This window comes from Microcebus murinus, chromosome 11, assembly GCF_040939455.1.
Source record: "Microcebus murinus isolate Inina chromosome 11, M.murinus_Inina_mat1.0, whole genome shotgun sequence".
Taxonomy (NCBI): domain Eukaryota; kingdom Metazoa; phylum Chordata; class Mammalia; order Primates; family Cheirogaleidae; genus Microcebus; species Microcebus murinus.
This window is the reverse complement of record NC_134114.1, coordinates 28,857,008-28,876,322: the sequence shown is the minus strand read 5'-3', so window position 1 is coordinate 28,876,322 and position 19,315 is coordinate 28,857,008. Positions and strand designations below refer to the sequence as shown.

Here is a 19,315-nt window from a genome sequence, read left to right as displayed (position 1 = left end):
CAAAGCTACAGTAATCAAAACAGTATAGCACCAGCATAAGGACAGACACATAGACCGATGGAATAGAATTGACAGCCCAGAAATAAACCTTCACAGCTATGGTCAGTTAGTTTTCAACAAAGGTGCTGATACCATTTAATGGGAAAAGGATAGACTTTTTGATAAATGGTGGTAGGAAATTTGGATATCCATATGCAAAAGAATGAAGTTGGACCCTTACATCATACCACATGCAAAAATTAACCAAAGACCTGAATTTAAGAGCTAAAATGGACCAAAGACCTGAATTCAAGAGCTAAAACTATAAAACTCTTAGAGAAAACATAAAAGAAAATCTTCCTAACTTTGGGTTTGGCCATTGTTTCTTAAACATGATACCTAAAGCATAACAACAAAAGAAAAACATAGATAAATTGGACTTTATTAAAATTTAAAACTTTGGTACATCAAAAACCACTATTAAGTGTGAAAAACCCATAGAATAGAAGGAAATATTTGCAAATTATATTTCTGATAGAGGATTAATATCCAAAATATATAAAAAATTACAATTCAACAATAAAAAGATAAACAGCTCAATTTAAAAAATAGACAAAGGACTTGAACAAATATTTTACGAATATTTTTATACAAATGGCAATAAGCACAGGAAAAATGCTTAACATCATTAATCATTAGGGAAATTCAAGTCTAAATCACAATGAGATACCACTTCACACTCACTAGAATGGCTATAATTAAAAAAAAGACAAAAAATAGAAAAGAGCAAATGTTGCTGAGGGTGTGGAGAAACTGGAACTCCTTGTGCATTGCTAGCAGGAATGTAAAATGATGCAATCACTGTGGAAAACAGTCTGGTGGTTCCTAAAATTGTTAAACATAGAATTACCGCATGATCCAGCAATTCTCCTAGGTACATACTCAAAATAATTGGAGAGAGGAACTCAGTCATATAAGTATATGGCAATGTTCATAGCAGCATTAATTTACAATAGATGAAAGGTAGAAGCAACCAAGTGTCCATCAACAGATAAATGCATACACAAAATATGGCATATACATACTGTGGAATATTATTCAGCCATAAAAAGAAACAAAGCTCTGATACATGCTGCAAGATGGATGAAACTTGAAAACATCATGCTAAGTGAAAGAAGTCATCCGTACAAGGACAAATACTGTATGATTCTACTTACACAAAATATCTAAAATAAGCAAATTCAGAGAGACAGAAAGTAGATTAGAGTTACCAACAGCCGGAGGGAGAGATGAGTGGGGGGTTATTGCTTAATGGATACAGAGTTTCTGTTTGGGGGGTTTTGGAAATAAACAGTGGTGATGGTTGCACATCAGTGTGACTGTAATTAATACCATTGAATTCCATACTTAAAAATGATCAAAATGGCAAATTTTATGTTATATATATTTTACATATATAAAAACATTTTTAAGTCTGTGGGTTGATGGGGCAGATGGTAACAGGGATCAAAATGTTTTCTATATGAGTTTCACCGTGTCCCATCCCACCCACGGGCCCTGCAGCCTGACCCATCGGGTTAGCTCCTAACTCGTCTCTTCTGGGCAGATTATCTGAGTCCAGTTTATTCTTGTGGGTCTTTGTACACAGAGAGAGGGTGTAGGCTCTGGGAAAGTTGTGATGTGTATGAGCAAGGGGTGTGGCCCAACAGGATAGAAGCACATTGTCTGGGGAGAGGGACAGGCTTCAGAGCTACTGTGAGGAGGAAACTCTGGGACAAGGGCAAGATGTCCAAAAGGTTATTAGGCTCACCCTTTAAGAATATCTACAATAAAGATTATTATTCTTCAAGGAGGGCCGGAGCAGGATTGCCACTTCTCTGAATGCAGTGCTGTGTAAGGACAGAGCTCCAAGGAATGTCTGATTTTGTGTGAGTTACGTGGGCAATGGACAAATGGTCATTTGTCCCCAGAAGGAGGAAGTCCAGCCCTACCCTCCATCACTACCGTTTTCCACCAATGAACTGAAGGCCGCCTATCCGCAGGCATTGCAGGCAAGACCATGCTGCCAAAAACAACAAAAATGTTCCTCTAGGAAAACCTGTAAAGCAAAATTCACTTAAACACTACTCTGCTCTCAGAGGTACACTTGTGACTGTTAACATTCCACAAATTCTAGCAGCGCTCTCCAAATCTGCACCACATTCAGGTTTCTTCACTGACAGCCCCTCCCACCTCCAAACACAAGTTCATTCTTGTTTCAGCTTTTGCACATGGCCTTCCCTGGATCTGCTATGTTCTCCCACCTGCAATGCCCTCTCTCTGCCTCTCTGCTCATCTAAATCTCACCCAGCCTGAAACCCACCCCTTCCTCCTCGGAGCCCTCTCCACGATCTCCTTGGCTCTCCCCTACTCATTATTTTCTCTACCTCACATTTTGGCCCTTAGTAATGCTCTGATTATAATACTTATTTTCTCTTGTTGATACCAAGATTATCTAGCCCTTCTTGCCTACAGACTACAGTTTCCTTGCAGATAAGGCTCACATCATATATTCGTAAGGCTTTTGAATCCGGCACTAGTTTAGCACTATGCCAGGCACATAACAGGTACTTAGTAAAAATTTGCACATTTGCTGTGAATTGATCCACAAGATCTTCCCTTTTCCTAATCCCACTACAACCACCGCCAACACATATGAGTTTTTTTTCCTCTCCCAGTTACCTTATTCTTATTTGTATAACATGAAGTCATGCCACGAACTGAGGTTACTTTGTAAAGTGATTTACTCTTGGAAGGTTATTATAACTACACCAGGACAGTCCCCAGAGGTGGCTTTCACTGTCCTTGCTAGCACAGCCTCCGTTTTGTCCAGGTAGCAATGTGCTGGACATGAATGTGACTGTGGCAGGCTTCTTCAACTTTGCCTGTGAGGCCAGTGGCAGTCAGGCGACCGAGTTCTGGGTCATGTAGTTCACAAACAGAGGACGGTAGAGAACAAAGATAGAAGGACCATGCATCCTTTGATGGCATCTTTGAGCCACTGAACTTACCTTGGAGCCTTCTTTTCTAAGCTTTTTGTGAAGTGAGAAAAATATATATTTAAATTGCAAATGTCCACCACGTTGCCCGGTCCCCACACCAGAGCCTTCAGGGCAGCCCAGGTGGTCCCAACTAATGAAGGCAATCCCCTGGGCAGCGCTTCCCCCTCCTCCTGCCCCCCTGGCCTCCTCAGCCTGTGAAGCTGGAAGACACGATGCTGGCACGGGACAGACATGGACTCAGACAGAGCCTATCTCGATGACGCTTCTGAGAAGGTTAGCTGTTTTACAAGCTCATCATGATTCTAGGAACTTATTAAATCACTGGGAATGTTTTGAGACCTCAGATTCAATAAACTTGGGTCCTTTTCTGGACTTATCAACCCCGATGCCAAAAGGACGTTTGCGATAAGCACCGTGAATGAGAACCATCTGGCCGGGTGAACTCCCAGAATGGTAAGGGTGGGGAGAAAGGGGAAGGAGTGTCTAAACGGAGGGTTTCTTGGTTTTGTTTTCGTTTGCTCCTTAATGCCTTCTTTTGCTTGCATAATGAAATAATCATTAATGGTGATGTTCTTTGGGAAAAAAACCAAACAGATTTCTTCTCCTGATTAAGGTGATGATCTCTCAAGTTCTAAGAAGCCAAGAATGATTTTTCTTTAGAAACATAAAACTGAGGACCTCCCAACTTGGCACATCAAGAGTTATTTAATGATAATTAAAAACCCCATAATTTTGATATCTTCCTTGACCTGCCCATAAATGGCCTAGGCTATAGACTCTGATAGCGAGTCCTTGATAGGTTTATTCTTCTGCCCACATGAGGGAATTATTTTTCTTCTCCAAATACTAATCAACCAGCAGCTAGTGAAAGACACTGTCCCCAACTCCCACACAAGCCAAAGGGATTTTTTTTTAATACTTTACAAATCAAAGGTCTTTAAATCATGTTTAATAATGAGAAATTTTAAGGGTTTTATATGAAGCCTTTGAATTTTTTTAAAACATTCTTTTGGAATAAGATTCAAATCTTCTGCACACTGAAGCCATTTGTATTATTCAAGAAAACAACAACTTTTACTTAACTAATGGCCATTGCAGAACCTAGTGAGGAGTTTTGGTGTGAGGGAGTAGGGAGGGATGCTTCTAAATAATTCACATTGCCAAGATCTTTATCCATAAATGAGTGATAGAAATGGAGATTCTGTTCACAGAAAGTCAGATACAAATATCTGGTCACTACTATATTTAGACATCCTTGTTATTTAAAAAAGAAAATAAATTAAAATGACAAAATGAGATACAGCTTTTTACCTATCAAATTTTGAAGGAATTAAAAATCATGTGCCACACAATGGCATTTCAGTTGATGACAGACCACATAAACAACGGTGGTCCCATAAGATTATAATACCATATTTTGACTGTACCTTTTCTATGTATAGATATGTTTACATATGCAAATACTTACCATTGTGTTACAGTTGTCTACAGTATTCAGTACAGTAATGTGCCAAACAGATTCGTAGCCTAGGAGCAATAGGCCATACCACATAGCCTCGGTGTGTAGCAGGCTATACCATCTAGGTTTGTGTACGTACATTCTATGATGTTTGCACAATGACAACATCACCTAATGATGCATTTCTCAGAATGTATCCCTGTCTTTAAGGGATACATGACTGTGCACACATACATATACACATACAGACGTGAGCTTAGTCTCACTTCTGTCGTGGGGCCAGTCCTGGCTTCAAAAGAAAGAGTTGGGCTAGGTTCCATTCAGCAGCTAGGGTCTGAGCATTAAGCCTTGCTATTGTCCATCTTAGCCGTGTGTGTGTGTGTGTGTGTGTGTGTGTGTGTGTGTGTGTGTGTGTGTGTTTGTATAAAATCAATGCCAGATACAGGATTGTGATACACATACCTTGTGGGAGTCTGAATTGGTACATTTCTGGCAAGAAATTTGGCCATTTCTATTAAGAATCATCAAAAGATCAATACTTTTCTGACCCAGGAATTCCCTTTCAAGAAATCTGCATGTAGTAGACCCAAGTAGAGGTGGCTGCTGAGCTCACAATGCCTCCCTGGTGGCCCTGTGTGTGTGACCCTTATATTGACCCAGGATCTGACTTCAGCCAAGCAGACTCTCCTAGCAGTGGGGAGACAGGGAAACTAAGCACCTGAATGGCCACCTGGGCCCCACCTTCTTGGCCCTTGGCTATCCACCAAGTCCTCTGCTTAGAGAGCCACTCCTAGCACCTCCCATTAATCCCCACTTTCACATAACTAGCCAGAGTGGTGAAAATACCTTTTAAATGTTCATACCCCTTGACTCAGTGTTTCCACCTTAGGAATCTGGCCTACAGAATTAATCTGAAACTTGGACATAAAGAATACCAGGATCATTTATAATATAAAAAGGCAAAAACTCTAAGTGCTCAAAGGTTGGGAAATGATTGAGTAAATTATGTTTCAGTCATACAAATTAAAAATTATGAAGCCATTTAAAATGATGTTTCCAAAGACATTTTAATAACATGGAGAAATGCTTATGCTGTAACATCAAATTAAAAATAAAATCATATAAATTTATATAGCATGATGTCAACCATGTGTTATATATGCCTGCACTTAAAAATGAATGCAGAGAAATACAACAAAACAGTTATCTACAGTGGTAAGATTTTGAGTATTTTTATTTTCTTTATATATTTTTCTTTAATTTCTAAATTCTATAGTCAGAAAATATATCTTGTTTTGAATGATTAGAATTAGGTAGACTCTATTGTTTTACTTGGGCTCAGCCACAGTGAAGGAAATGCAGTCCAATCAGATAATCTGGGCTAGTGGCTGCCACCTGGCTTCACATTAAAGTCACCTGGAACATTTTTATCTATTTCTCTATTTATTGCATTTACCTTGCTGCTGGCTTTACTTTTCTATAGTCAAAGATGAACTAGGTTCACCTTGTGCTCATTAAAAAGCATGAATGTTCCAGCAGGTTCCTGGCATCTTGATCTCACCTCCTCTCACATTCACAATGCTTGCAGGTGGCTCAATCTCACTTCTGTATTGGGCCAGTCCTGGCTTCACAGGAAAGGGTTGAGGTAGGCTCCACGCAGCAGCCAGGGTCTGAGCACTAAGCCTCGCTATCCCATGTCAGACACCACTGAGCTCCAGTAACTTGCTTTGCCTGGTCACCCAAACACCTGACTCTGCCTTTTGCCCCAGGCAAGGTAATGGGCACCACACAACAGCCTCTCTAGGACTGGGGCTTGGCATGCCTCTTCCATTTCCTTTTCTCTTTCTCTGCCACAAAGTTTATGACCAATTGATAAACTTCCCAGGTGTTGCTTACCTGACAGATTGCCTGTTAGGACTTGGGGCGCTTTCAAATTGTACCCATGCCCAGGTGATTCTAACTTAATTCATTTCCAGGGAGAGAGGAAGCCTGGAATTAGCATTTCTAAAGCTTCCCAGGTGATTTTAAGATACATCGGGGTGGAAACCTGATGGTCTAGGGTTTTTGGTTTTTTTAAAAAAATTAAATCTCTGTGATTAAAGCCTGCTGAGTATGATGGGATCTAACGCAATGATTTAAACTGATAAAAATGACTTCCCTGCCTGTGCCCACCACTCAGCCCTGTTGACTCAGGCCCCTTGTGACTTTAGTTGCTCTCCCCTAAGAGCTGAAACCAGTCTAGCTCCTGAGCTCCAGGCTACATTTCTGGAAGCCTACTGGCCATCTACAAGTCCGTCCTATAGATCCATTATTCTCTCTTCTTCACCTCCTCCTCCAATACGTTGTGTCACTGATGTCACTACGTCCATGCTGCATCCAAGCTAGACGTCCCTAACTCATTTTGTTCATCACTAACAACAAATCCTATGGCACAGGGGTCATAAATGTATTAATTTTCAAAAGTCAGCCTTAAGAGGGAAATGTAGAAGAATCTGAGTATGACCTTAGAGAAACAGAGAACAGTATCCTCCAACAAAATGCATTGGAAAGCTCAATTTTTAAAACCCTGCAGGGCCACCCGCATAGGTCAACGCACACACTAGTGTTAACACTTGCGTGGAGTCTCCCTCCTCCGCATCTACCCCTCAACTCCGCCTCCTCCCCATCGATCTCTCTGCTGCCGTCCTGGTCACATCCTTGTTTTTCACCTGAGCTTCCTGGACAGCTGGCTGCCATCGGCTCTCCACAGCTGTGCCGAGTCATCACTAGCCACACCACGGCTCTGCTAAGTACCTTGAAGTACTGAGACGTTAGGGTCAGGCTGCCTGGGTTTGACGCCCACCTCCACCACTTTCTAGCAGCATGAGCTTGGACACATTCTCTAACCTCTCTGTGCTTTGATTTCCTCATCTGCAACGTGAGAAGAATAATTATGGTTCTTACTTCATCAAGTTGTAAACGTTGAATTCGTTAATATATAGAAATCCCTTAGACCAGTTCCTGGCACAAACTAAGCACCCTATGTATTTGCTATTGTTATTTGTATCAATACTATTCTATTATTAAATAGAGTCCAACTGCTTAAATAGCCCGTCCATTCCCGCCACACTCTGGCTCCTTCCTATGTTCCAGCCTAATCCTTTACTGCTTCCCTCCCACACACCAGCATCTGCTACACTAGACTAATCATCCGTAATTTCCTGCCTCCTGGCCTTTGTTTACCTTTTGTTGCCTGGGATGCCCTTATCCTCACTTCTGGCGATGGAAATTCTGCGAATTCTTCAAGTCCAGCTCATAAGCAGACTTATTCTTGACCCCTTTCCTGATGGCTCGTGAGGTTCTTGCCTTGTTCATGTTTTAAGCACTTCTAATTTTTTCAATTTATATTTTATGACCTTGCACTTAGCAAAACGCCTGGTGCAAAGGAAGTTTTGCTAAAGTTTGTTGAAGAAAATTGTCAAATGTGTATAGACACTCTCATGTCCTATTCCAAGCTGAAACACACACTCATAATTATCTGGTGACTATAAATAGGGTGTGAAATTGGACACTCAGAACAAAATAGTCTCTCTGAGATTCAAGTGGTCTGACCTGGGCATCTACACTGATGAGACTAATGCCGCAAATCTAAGATATCCATTGCTGTGTGTGCGTCTGTTCAGAACTTTCTGGTTGAAAGTAATGTAAAACTTGATTCAAACAGATTTAAACGATGGAGGAAATCTGGTGCCACCTGGCAATGAAGTAGAAAGTTTCAGCAAGGTTTGCTCCAATAGTCCAACAATATCACCAAACACCTAGCTCCGTTCTATATCTCTCTGTCGTCCACATGTTGTGTTGAACCCAACAGCTGGCTGTAAGAGACCTGCCAGAAGCTCTGGGAAATCTGGGCTTCCTCACTCATGTCGACTGGCGGGGCCGCCATATTGCAGTACTCCAGGGCACACTATCCATCAAATTGAGATAAACGTAATGCAAACGGTGCCCGCTGGATTTGTGCAAGGCAATGGCTTCATCCACCAGAAAGAGAGGATCTCTCCAAGTGGCATCCATAGAAGAGATCGGAAACTTCTTGCGACACCCTCTCTATTGGAGCCATGGGGTCGGACCGATTAGATTGATCATGTCAACTTTATGTTTGGGAAACCCAAAGTTACTGTCAAAACCAGAAAGATGGCAGAGTGACTCAGATAGCAGAGATCAAGGAAGATAGTTTGCTCCATCAACTGACCACACACACACACACATGCATACATGTATGTTTATTGATATGTGCATACATGTATAATAAGACTATAATTTTCATTTACTCAACAGATCTTTACCTGCTATGTGCCTGATATGATGAACATTATTTGATATCTGTCTTCAAGAAGCCAACGGGCCTTTCTCCTTTCTTTCATTACCAAGCTGAAGTGACTGAACTCTTCTCTTATCCTTTGATATGACCATTTCAGAATCTATATTTCCAGTATGTACTTTTGTTTCTCCTTTAAGGTGACTCATTGGATCACATTTAAGCCCTCAACATGTTCAGAGACTGAGGTGCTGGGAAGATAGCTATGCATGTGTCCCTGTGGGCATCTTTCCAAGGCTGGTCAAGGTCATGCCAGCCATAGAAAAGGGATTGCTCAGGCTGACCAGAGACTTCCTGGGCCCTCTAAGTGACCCCAAGAGACAGGCAGATATCCACAACTAAATGCTCCCAGAGCTATTCCAGTCATTCTGCCCATGTTGCTACTCATCAGGAAGACATACTTGGCCTCTTTTTAAATAAATGACGTATTTATATTGGATCCCAGACATTTTGAAACAGAATGAAAAAAATGATTTTCCCATGTGTATATTTTTGACCTCCCAACAAAGTCCATATTTCCAGTTTTACTGAAGTTAAATCTTTCAGATGAGACGGAGGAGACAAAAAGTCTGGGCTCTGTCATTTATTAGTTATTTTACTCTGAAAAAGTCACTTCACCACTTTAGAGCTCAACCTTATTCATCAACAATAGGATACAGAAAATACTTACTGGGGTGGCTGTTATGGGCCAGCTTCTATTCTAGATGCTCAGGATAAGACTGTAAAGATTTCCTCACCTGCAAAATGAACAGGAGGCCTAGGTAATGTCACCTTTTCTCTAGCTACGCAGACTGCATGCTCTGACGCTAGAGACAGCAGGTGTATGTCCTCGAACCTCCGCAGCAGGTCCTCATCAGCGACAGGTCATGCTAAGCACAGAGCCCATTCCCACTGTCATAAGCATCTCCCTCCTTGCACTCAGTGCCGGGACTGCATGATCACGGTGTAAGCTGCATTCTGCCAGGACCTGCAGACCTCCAACTTTCAGTAATTCATCATTTAGTTTATAGATTAGTGGGTTATAAATATCCTATCCAAAATAAGTCATATATTCTCCTTTCCTTAAAGTATAGTCCCAGAAGAACAGGTGTGCTTTATCTCCTTTCATATAAACATCAGAGCTTGACCCTGTAAGTTCATTAAAAAACAAAAAGAATCCATTGGTGGGTGGTAAAATTCCTTTTGGACTCTGGCTGTTCGTGGAGTTGTTCTCAGAGTGATCAGTGATCATCTGGACAGCGGAAGGAAATTAATCACATTGGAGGTTTGCTGCTATAAACCAACCAAAGATAATGGTGCATGTGGCTGGGAGGCACAGGGGAAGGGGGAATGGGTTAGGAGCTAGAGAAGCTGAGTTTAAGTCTCAGCTCAGTCAACTTACCAGAGAGACCTTAGATACATCATTAACTCCTCTGAGCCTCAATTTTCTTATCTGCAAAATGGGCATACTTACTTCTCAGAGTTGTTATGAAGATTACAAGAGATAACATATATGAAATGTACTCTATGAATGTTATCATTCTCTGTATTTCAAAATTTTTTTTTTGGCTAGTAAAGTACACAGTGATGTATTTCAAAATTTTAAAGCATTTTTTTTTCTTACAATAAAGATGAGACTCTCCAGAGGGCAACTAGGCATCAGTTGGAATCATAGTTTTCAACCTGGATGGACCATGACAACCACCTGGCTCACTATTTCATGGAAACTAAAGCCCAGAAAGGCTGGGTAACCAACCCAAGAGAACAGCATAGGATGCCACAATTTAAAAGAAAAACAAAAAAACCCACTAAACATGGTTTTTTTTAAATAGGGGTTAATCGTCTCACATAACAAGAAATCTAGAGAGTAGACTATTTTAAAACCTCAACATTGTTAGGACACAGATCACTCCCTGATGTTGGCCTGACGGTTGTTCACAGCCTCAAGTATCACAACCTCATCCGACAATATCCAAAGGGAGGCACGTGGGCGTGTGTGTGTGCACGCGTGTCGGGGAAGGTTGGAAGGAGACTCCTCTTGCATATCTTTCTTTTCCTATGAGAGGGTAAATACTTCCCAGAGGTCCCCAGTAAGCTTTTCCTCAGGTCCCAGTAACCAGAACTGTGGATTCCAAGTACAGATACTAAACTTAATTGTATACTGAGTTTCACTTAGTTCTAGGGCCTGTTGATACTTAGGGATTGTGCAGCATAAAGACCTTAAAAAGCAAAGCATATGAATTGTTTAAGCTCTGTTTAGCTTTGCTTTAAAGTGAAAGTCTCTTTGCTAACCTCTACCATCCTTTTGTGAGAAACTATAACCAAACAACATAAAGACAAAATTTCCTTCACTTTCAAATTTAAAAAAAAATTAATGATATTTCATATTAGAACATATTGTGAAAATTAACCTTAAAAGGTGACATTAAAGAATGCATAAAAATAAACCTACAGGTGCTACAAATTTAAAGACAGTGAGAGAGAAAAAAAGACTTTTAAACTAAAGTCCTGAAAGAGTTTAAATGAGGGGGGAAAGCAAGATTAGCGCCAGATAGCCTTGTATAGTAGGACTTTCTGTTTTGTTTCAGATTTTCAAATTGTTTTACAATTATTATTTAATATTTAATTAATGCTAAAATTCTGAAATTTTGGATTGCTTAGAGTTGGGGTTTATATGTTACTTAAGAATTAACTAGCTAATGAAGATAATTTTTAAAAGAACTCAAATTTTTGTCAATCATTTGTAAGACATCCTAAGGTTATAAGTGTCCCCAAATGAGTAGACCTAATGGTAGCTAACATTTATTGAGTGCTTACTGTGTGCCAGGCATTGCTTTAAGCTCTTTGGATATTAGTCCATCGAATCCTCAGAGCACCCATGAGGCAACACTGTCATTACCCCCATTTTACAGATGAGGAAACAGGTGCAGGGAGGTAAATACCCCCCCTTCCCCAGGTACACACTATTAGGACATGGCACATCAGGGCTTTGGCTCTAGACATTCCTACTCCAGAGTCCCAGCTTGTAACCATCAGGACCAGCTGCCTTGATTACCCAGATAAGACTGGACACCTGCTACTTTGGAAAATAGCTCACAGGGTGAAAGGAAGACATGCACCCAGCGCCTCCAAACCTATGCACCAGACAAATCATTTGGGGAAAGCTGTGAAAAACACAGTTTCCAGAGTCAGAATCTCCCAAGGTGACGGCCAGGAAACTACCTCTTTAACACATTGTGGAATATAAAAGCTCACTATATTTCAGTGTTTATTATGTGCCAAGCACTGAGCTAACTGCTCTACACACCTTACCTCACTGTATTCTCACACAAACTCCATGTAGTTGATACTCTATATTCTTCTCATTTTAGAGATGAGGAAATGGAGGCTGAGGGAGGTTAGGTGACGTGCCCAAGGTCACACAGCCGGTGGGCAGTGAGATCAGGGCTTGAACCGTGGTCGTGGTGCCTCTAACCTCTGACCTCCTGCTGTGTAAGGCGGGGCGTGGGGTGAACCCACTGCTTGCTGGCCTCTGGTGATGAGGCAGGTTCTAGGAGGGCTGTGCCCGCCTCACAGCACATAGGCGCCTCTCCAGGTCGGTGGCCGGGTGGTGGCCCTGGACTAGAGGAGAGGGCGCAACATTGGGGCTCAGAGCCCAAAGCCTCCAAGTCACACAAATACCACGTGAGGGCTGACGTGCAGAGGAGGGTGTGGCTCACCTGGACCAAGTCCCTGTCAGAGGAGAACCTCCCAACAGAGCACTCATTTTTCCTCCTCATCATGACTTTGATGTTATTTTAAAATATCAAATATCAATTTCTTTTCAGCTGCCCTAAATGTGCCTTTTCTACACTAGGGACACTGCCTTTTAATCATTGCTAAAGCCCCATACTGCTACGCCTTTGCCATCAATTACAGTTTCCCTCCTGGTAAATTCCCGCCAATGTGTGTATGTGGGAAGGGAGACGTTTCCTGTCTCAATTTAGACTGAGGTGTCAATATGATAAATATCAGGATAACAAGGCAGACATGAGATGGATTCTTCCACCATCTCTCTCTCTCTCTCTCTCTCTCTCTCTCTCTCACACACACACACACACACACACACACACACACACACACACACATGCAAACACACACACATACAGGAATGGCTGAGAACGCCACGCATAAAACAGGGATCAGAGAGTGGATAGAAGAGACTATTGTGAGGAAATCTTTGTGAAAACCCATGCTCTCGACTCTCTTCCCTCTGTCTTCTGAAGGAGTAGGAGACCACCTGGTTCCTGTCTTTCTTGGACCCCCATCACAGAGCCCCGCAGTGGGAGGGGCTTTAGGAAGCAAGGTGGCGGTGCCACACAAAGGAGGCCGGAGGTGGCCCTGTTAGGTAGACGCTAGGAAACTCTGGCCCCTCCTGGGGACGAGGTGGGTGACTGCCACAGCTAGGGGAGGAGTGAACACCCCACAAATCTCCCAGTCAGAACTTAGTGCACCAACTGAACTGCAAAAGAATATGCAAGACTCTCTAGCCCACGGGCCAAGCAGCACAGGTACAATAGAGTCTGGAAAGTGGCCTGGAACAACCAGCTTTCAGAGAGGCTCATGGGAGATCTGCATGAGCAGTAAGACTCAGGTCATGTAACTCCCAACTGTCCAGTCCAAGTGGTTCCATGATGATATCTGAACCATGGGGAGGTCCCTATCCACACGCTATAAAACAAGGCCCAGATCATAACCAAAGCCTTTTTTTTGTTGAGACAAGGGGTCCATTGGTCACCTGTGGTGAATCTGTCTTGCTCTCACTCTGTAAACTTATATCTTGCTCTTGCTCTTGCTCTATAGTCCTGTCTTTCTCTCCTCAATAAACCTCATTTTCATGCTTACCTTGCTTTCAGTGTGCCTGGCCATTCTTTGGCCAAGGCCTCACGAGCTCCACCCACCCTATCTCCATCGCCCTGGAACCAGAACACAACAAGCCATGGGTGGGTGGGGAAAGGAGAGAGCAGAGGCCCGGGTGGCCACAGGAGGACCAGGGGACATGGAGGGGAGAAGGGAGATTGGCTGCTGGGTCAAGTGGAGAATATTTATTATCACCAGTGCAGGCATTCTGTCTTCTGATTCAAGACTATGTGACTTAAAGGGACTCAGGTCTCACTTTCCCAGGCATAATGGTAAAAGTCAAGGACTTGCCTGATTTTTCATCTGAGTCAGGGGAACATTACCAGCACCACCCCCCAGAAATGTTTAAAGGCACCACAGGAAGTAAAAATAAAGTTGTGTCTGGGATATGTCACAAGTTGTGCTTGTTCGATATATTGATCTCATTAATGTTTATCTGGCGCCTACTTTTTGCCAGGAGCTATGCTAGGAGAATCACTTTGCTATCTTACTTAAAGCTTAAAACAGTCCTTTAGGAGGTATAAACCTTCCCATTTTTACAGACAAGAAAACTGAGGCCCAGAGAGGGTAAGTGATTAGCTGAGTTGAAATTTGTTGAACCCAGTTCTGTTGACTTCACTACAAATACCTTTGTCTTCACACCACAAGGCCCTGGGATGGCAGTGCCTACAGCCTCCTGTAGAGAGAGTTCTCCCCCGGAGGCTTGGGCCAGTGGGCAGGATGATTTGTTCTGTTCTAGAATTGCAGAGACAAAGGTTGCCAGCCATGTGTAGAGTTGGTGCCCTGAAGACACGTCTAGGAGGTTATCTGATTTGAACTGCATTTCAGGCAGTGGGGATGGACCTGCATAGACCCACTCACACTCTCCCCAGTAGCACACACTGGCAAGGTGGCATGGAGGCCCATCCCCCACCTCCCCCACACAAAACAAGTTAATAGATACCAATCTTGGCCCCATTGACACCACTGCTGAAATAGACTATGCAAGCCACCAACATCCAGAACCACAAAATACATTAATATACTAAGCAGGGAGTCTAATGCAGCAGACAGATAAGCCAAAAGGGAGAGAGAGGTTAGAATTTTACAAAAAAAATGCTTAAAACTACCATGAAATATATGCTATGATAGCAATAGGGTCTTTCAGTAATCAGGGTCAATATTTGAAACAGAAAAGCCTGTTTTCATCAATCTTTAACCTAATGTGTCAGGAAACTGGATAGGTGACTTTTTTTTTTTAACTTTTCATAAAGTCTCAATAAATCAGGTTCAAACTGACTTGTAAATTTCCAAGCGATCCACATATCACTCCCCACTCCCGCCCCTTCCCCCCTGTCCCCTCCACCTCCGGAAACCACATAAACACATCAACAGAAGCAGGTTGCTCTCAAGGACAGCCTGCTGCATTCTTGAGATTACTTAATCTTCATGAAAAGCCACCATTGTCCTGGCAAAGCAGGCATGCCACCCAGATTGACCTGGTCTCCTACAGACTCACCCGTTTGAGCCCAGCCTTCCCCAGGGAAGCAATTGTAGCAGTGCATGGGGTTAGGGTGGGCTGGGGGGCAGGTCACTAATTTATCTTGGTGGGGTGCTAACTTTGAAGCACATTTGAAGGCTACTGAAATGTTAACATTTCGGAGGGGAAAGCACAAACACCCAGCTTTCAAACCATCAAATTTTTCTTTTAAGAGATAACCACTTCTGACTCAGAAGACAAATATTAAAAATAAAAAATACCCAATCCAAACAAAACCCAGACCAGCTCTCCACCATCCATACAATCTTGGTGGTCTCCAGGTGAAAGAAAAGTTGTGTGTGTGTGTGTGTGTCTGTGTGTAAGGATAGGTTTTCTTTTTTTTTTTTCCTTAGGTTTCTTTTTCTCCATCTTTCAAAGGTTAACCAAGTTTTACAAATTCATCTGACCAAAGCAAATCCCCTTTATAAGTGATGAAACATGGTTTTATGAAAAATAAATAGAAAGATATTTTTCATTAGCATGAAGCACCCGGAAAAAAAAATTCCTCACCTAATCCTGGATTCCGTAAGGGGAAAATTGTCTTAAAGAATTTAAACAGTGAGGTTTAAGTGGTGGCACTATTGCATGTTTTAGAAGCTATTTGTTAGTCCATCCCTCACACTCTTCTCCCCATTAAAAGTTGGAGAAGAATGCTACAATAACCAGAACAAAATTGATGTTCTTTATTTGCATTCAATGTTAAGATTTTTAGTTGCTAATGCCAGAGTACAAGCTTAAAACAGGAAGTTCCAAGGCCTAGATTTTGACTCTTTCATCCTGCCGAAGTCTCTTCATTAGAACCCACTTCCCTCTCTCATTAATTTGTCTCTTGGCTTTCACAGGTGACTCACTGAGGACAGGGGAGCTGCACCTGGCCAGCCTCTGGCAATCATGCTTTTGCCACCCCCTGGAGGGAATCTTTTTGTGTCCGTTGCAAAAAAATCAGCTTCACCCTTCCGGTTCTACCAGCACAAAGCTTGGAGAAAAGAGAGAAAGACCAAACTGTCATCCTAATTTCCCTTTCAAAATTAAATCTTCCTAATGGATTTAGAATGGGATAGAGCTTAGAAGTTGAACAAAATGGGGCAAGCTTTCTTTTATAGGCAGGTTTATTTACCTTCCTGGGGTTTCCCCGACTCTTGCCTACCTACCACTGCTAACTGGGAAACAAAAGGTGGAGGAGGGGATCACTACTTTAGAGGGTCTGATACCATCTCAGGAGGGATTTTTGAGGCTTAGAGAGTTCCTTATTTTTTCTTCATAGAGCACACATACATGGACATTAGAGAAGTTCCTAATCCAACTACAGTTAAATGTAGAACTTCAATATTGCAGACCAAAAGCAAAACATAAAGTCTGTTTTCATTTTTCTCTTTCCCCTCTGAATTCACATCCTTGTCCGGACAAAATTCTGCTTTTATTCCCTGTCCTTCCCTCCCATGACCATTCGAGAGAGGAAAAATCCCCAGCCATCAAATTGTGTTAGGTTTGGCCTAAAGGTTTCTCCTTATATAGCAAACTGCATCCTAACTTAGTACATACACTGACTGAAACCCGAATTTAAGACTATGCTTTTGTAACACAAAGTTGCAGCCAATCACAGGCAGCCAACGATTCAAACCATGTTCAAGTGAGATGGATGCCCAAGCTGTAGCCAATGGTAACCAATCAAGCCGCCTCTGTGCCTCATTTCCATTTCCTGTACGTCACTTCCTCTTCACTGGCTATAAACAAAATCCACACGCAGTGGAGCAGAGTCTGAACTGGTTTTGGTCCAAACCTCTGCCTGATTCTAGAATCACAATTAAAGCCAATTAAGATCTACAAAACTAGATTTATTGTAGTTTTGACTTCTAACACAACCAAACAAAAGCCAACCATCCCTGGGTTTGATAGAATTTCCAGATTCTAAAGTCAGAAACAACAGCATCCACCATGGTTTAAAATCTATTTGCTGCCTTCTCCCTTACCCGCTCCTACATGAAGCCTCTCTTACTTACCTTCCTCGCCCTGCTTTGCTGTTTCAGCCAGAGGAATAAACTTTGTATTGGAAACGTTGGGGCCAGGTTTGAGGTATTTAGATTAACCTTGGAGAGATAGAAAAGATTAACTTCAGAAGAATATAAGTTGGCAGAACACATTGCAGTAGATACTTCCCCAGGAACAGGATTAACAGAGAAAAATAAAAGAAAAAGACATTACATCCGGCATATTTCAAAGACATGAGAAAACATATGGGTTGTATAAAATAAGAGTAAGCTCCAAGTCAGCCCAATTCGTAAATAATTAAGGAGGCAGCAATAAAAATGTGAGACGATATAAATACAGCCCAATTCTCTTCCCAACCCACACACACATGAACTCCATACGTGCCTTCCACAACATTTCTAATATTTCGGGGAGAGTCTTTCTTTTCAACTCACCATTGACAGCCTCACAGTTCCTTGACAGCCACAATTCCAGTCTTGCACCAACCAGCACAGCCCAATGCCACACTGGTTCTTTTCATCGCTCAAAACATCTCCACCACCAAGATTTCCAAGCCTGGAGTTCTCAGACCACCAGCTCCTTATGTTCCATCTTTCTCCTTCCTTGTTTCCTGCTGGGCCTAACCTCCCAACCTCAGCCCCTCCCTCCTCTATTATCCTTACCCTTTAGCACCTTCAATTTCATTTCTACCCTATCCAGCATGAGCTCCAAGTAACTTATTTCTGCAATGCCCTGCCTAGCTTTCTAGACTCTTCCACAGTCTTGCCCAAATTCCTGACTCTGGGGAACCCCAGGCTCTCTGTTCTCCATTTCCCTTCAAGAGCCATTGAGTCTTACTGGAGAAAACCAAATCAGTACAAATTCCTGCAATTCACTCCTCTGGCTTCGGTTGTGCTCAGGAACCCTCTTCTTGCAACATTTTCCAAAGTCATTCACAACATGTCATTATAATCCTTCTATGTGGGATTGTTTCATAATCATTGATGCTGAAACCCACCTCTTCTTCCTCTAACTATTCATCTAACTAAGATGCTATGTCCTGTTGATCTTATCTCCACAATAATTTTTAAATCATTTCCTTCCTTTCAGTTCGGGTTCAGGAATTACCAGTGCCCCAGTTCATCCCCCATTATCTCTGCTCAGACTCTGCTCACCCAATTCCCAGCCTCCCCCTTTCAGTCGTAAAATCCAGCCATCATTTCAATCCTTGGATGAAGTTTTCAGTGGCCTGTTGGTGAATAACAGTGGAAATGCACACTCTACAGCACAAATCCATGCACAACCAGGCCCCAGCTTGCTCTTCCAGCCCATCTCTGGGCAAACTGGAAAGACATGTTGTTTTCACACTTCTACGCTTTTGATCGATTTCCACCCAGCCCTATTTGTTTTCAGAATTCCGCCATCTTTTCCAGGCACTTCTCAAACGCCTTCTCTCCCACAGAGCCTCACTGGCCAGTGATCTTTCTGTTAGGCTCCCCTGTAGGTTGTTTGAGTCACCGAGAGTGAACTCAGCTCACCCTGCCTTGGGTAGTTTATTCCTATGCTTGTCTCTATTGGAGGCTTCCTGAAGAGCCTTATTTTTAGCTTTGTATTTCTATAGGATTAGTGAAGTGCCTTCGATAATGCAGATGCTGAATAAATATTTGTGGAAAAAGAGAGAGAGAGAGGGAAAGAGATAGAGAGACCGCCAGCTGGACCTAGCATTTCAGTTTTCTACTCTGCTGCCAACTGGTGGGGTGGTCCAGTAGGTCCCTTCACCTCTCCGGTGCTTGTCCTTTTGCTTGAGAAAAGACAGTTTGTAACGTGAAGCTCTAAACTCAGAGTCTAACTCATACACAATATAATTTCTTCTGCTAGCTAAATAAATTTTGAAAATACTGACAAGCTTGGTTTGCTACTTTCATAAGAAAAATCTCCTGCAAATAGGTAGTTCCAGGAACTGCCAATCACGGTGCTGTCACCATCAGGGCTGACCACGTATAATTGTGTTTAATAGGGAAAGTTCCAGAGAGCAAGGTTGTGATCCCAGGGACGTCTGACATGTCCTGACCCACCCATCCACCCTCAACATTTTTATGTGCAGATATTTAAAT

At 42.3% G+C, this 19,315-nt stretch overlaps 1 long non-coding RNA gene across 1 annotated transcript in view; it reads right to left on the bottom strand.

Moving 5' to 3' along the window:
- LOC142873784 (uncharacterized) overlaps positions 1-19,315 on the bottom strand; it is a 221,321-nt gene that overhangs the window by 46,431 nt on the left and 155,575 nt on the right. Inside the window, exon 2 of the long non-coding RNA XR_012921761.1 lies at positions 17,234-17,320. This is a non-coding gene — a long non-coding RNA (uncharacterized LOC142873784). The remainder of the gene's footprint in view (positions 1-17,233; positions 17,321-19,315) is intronic.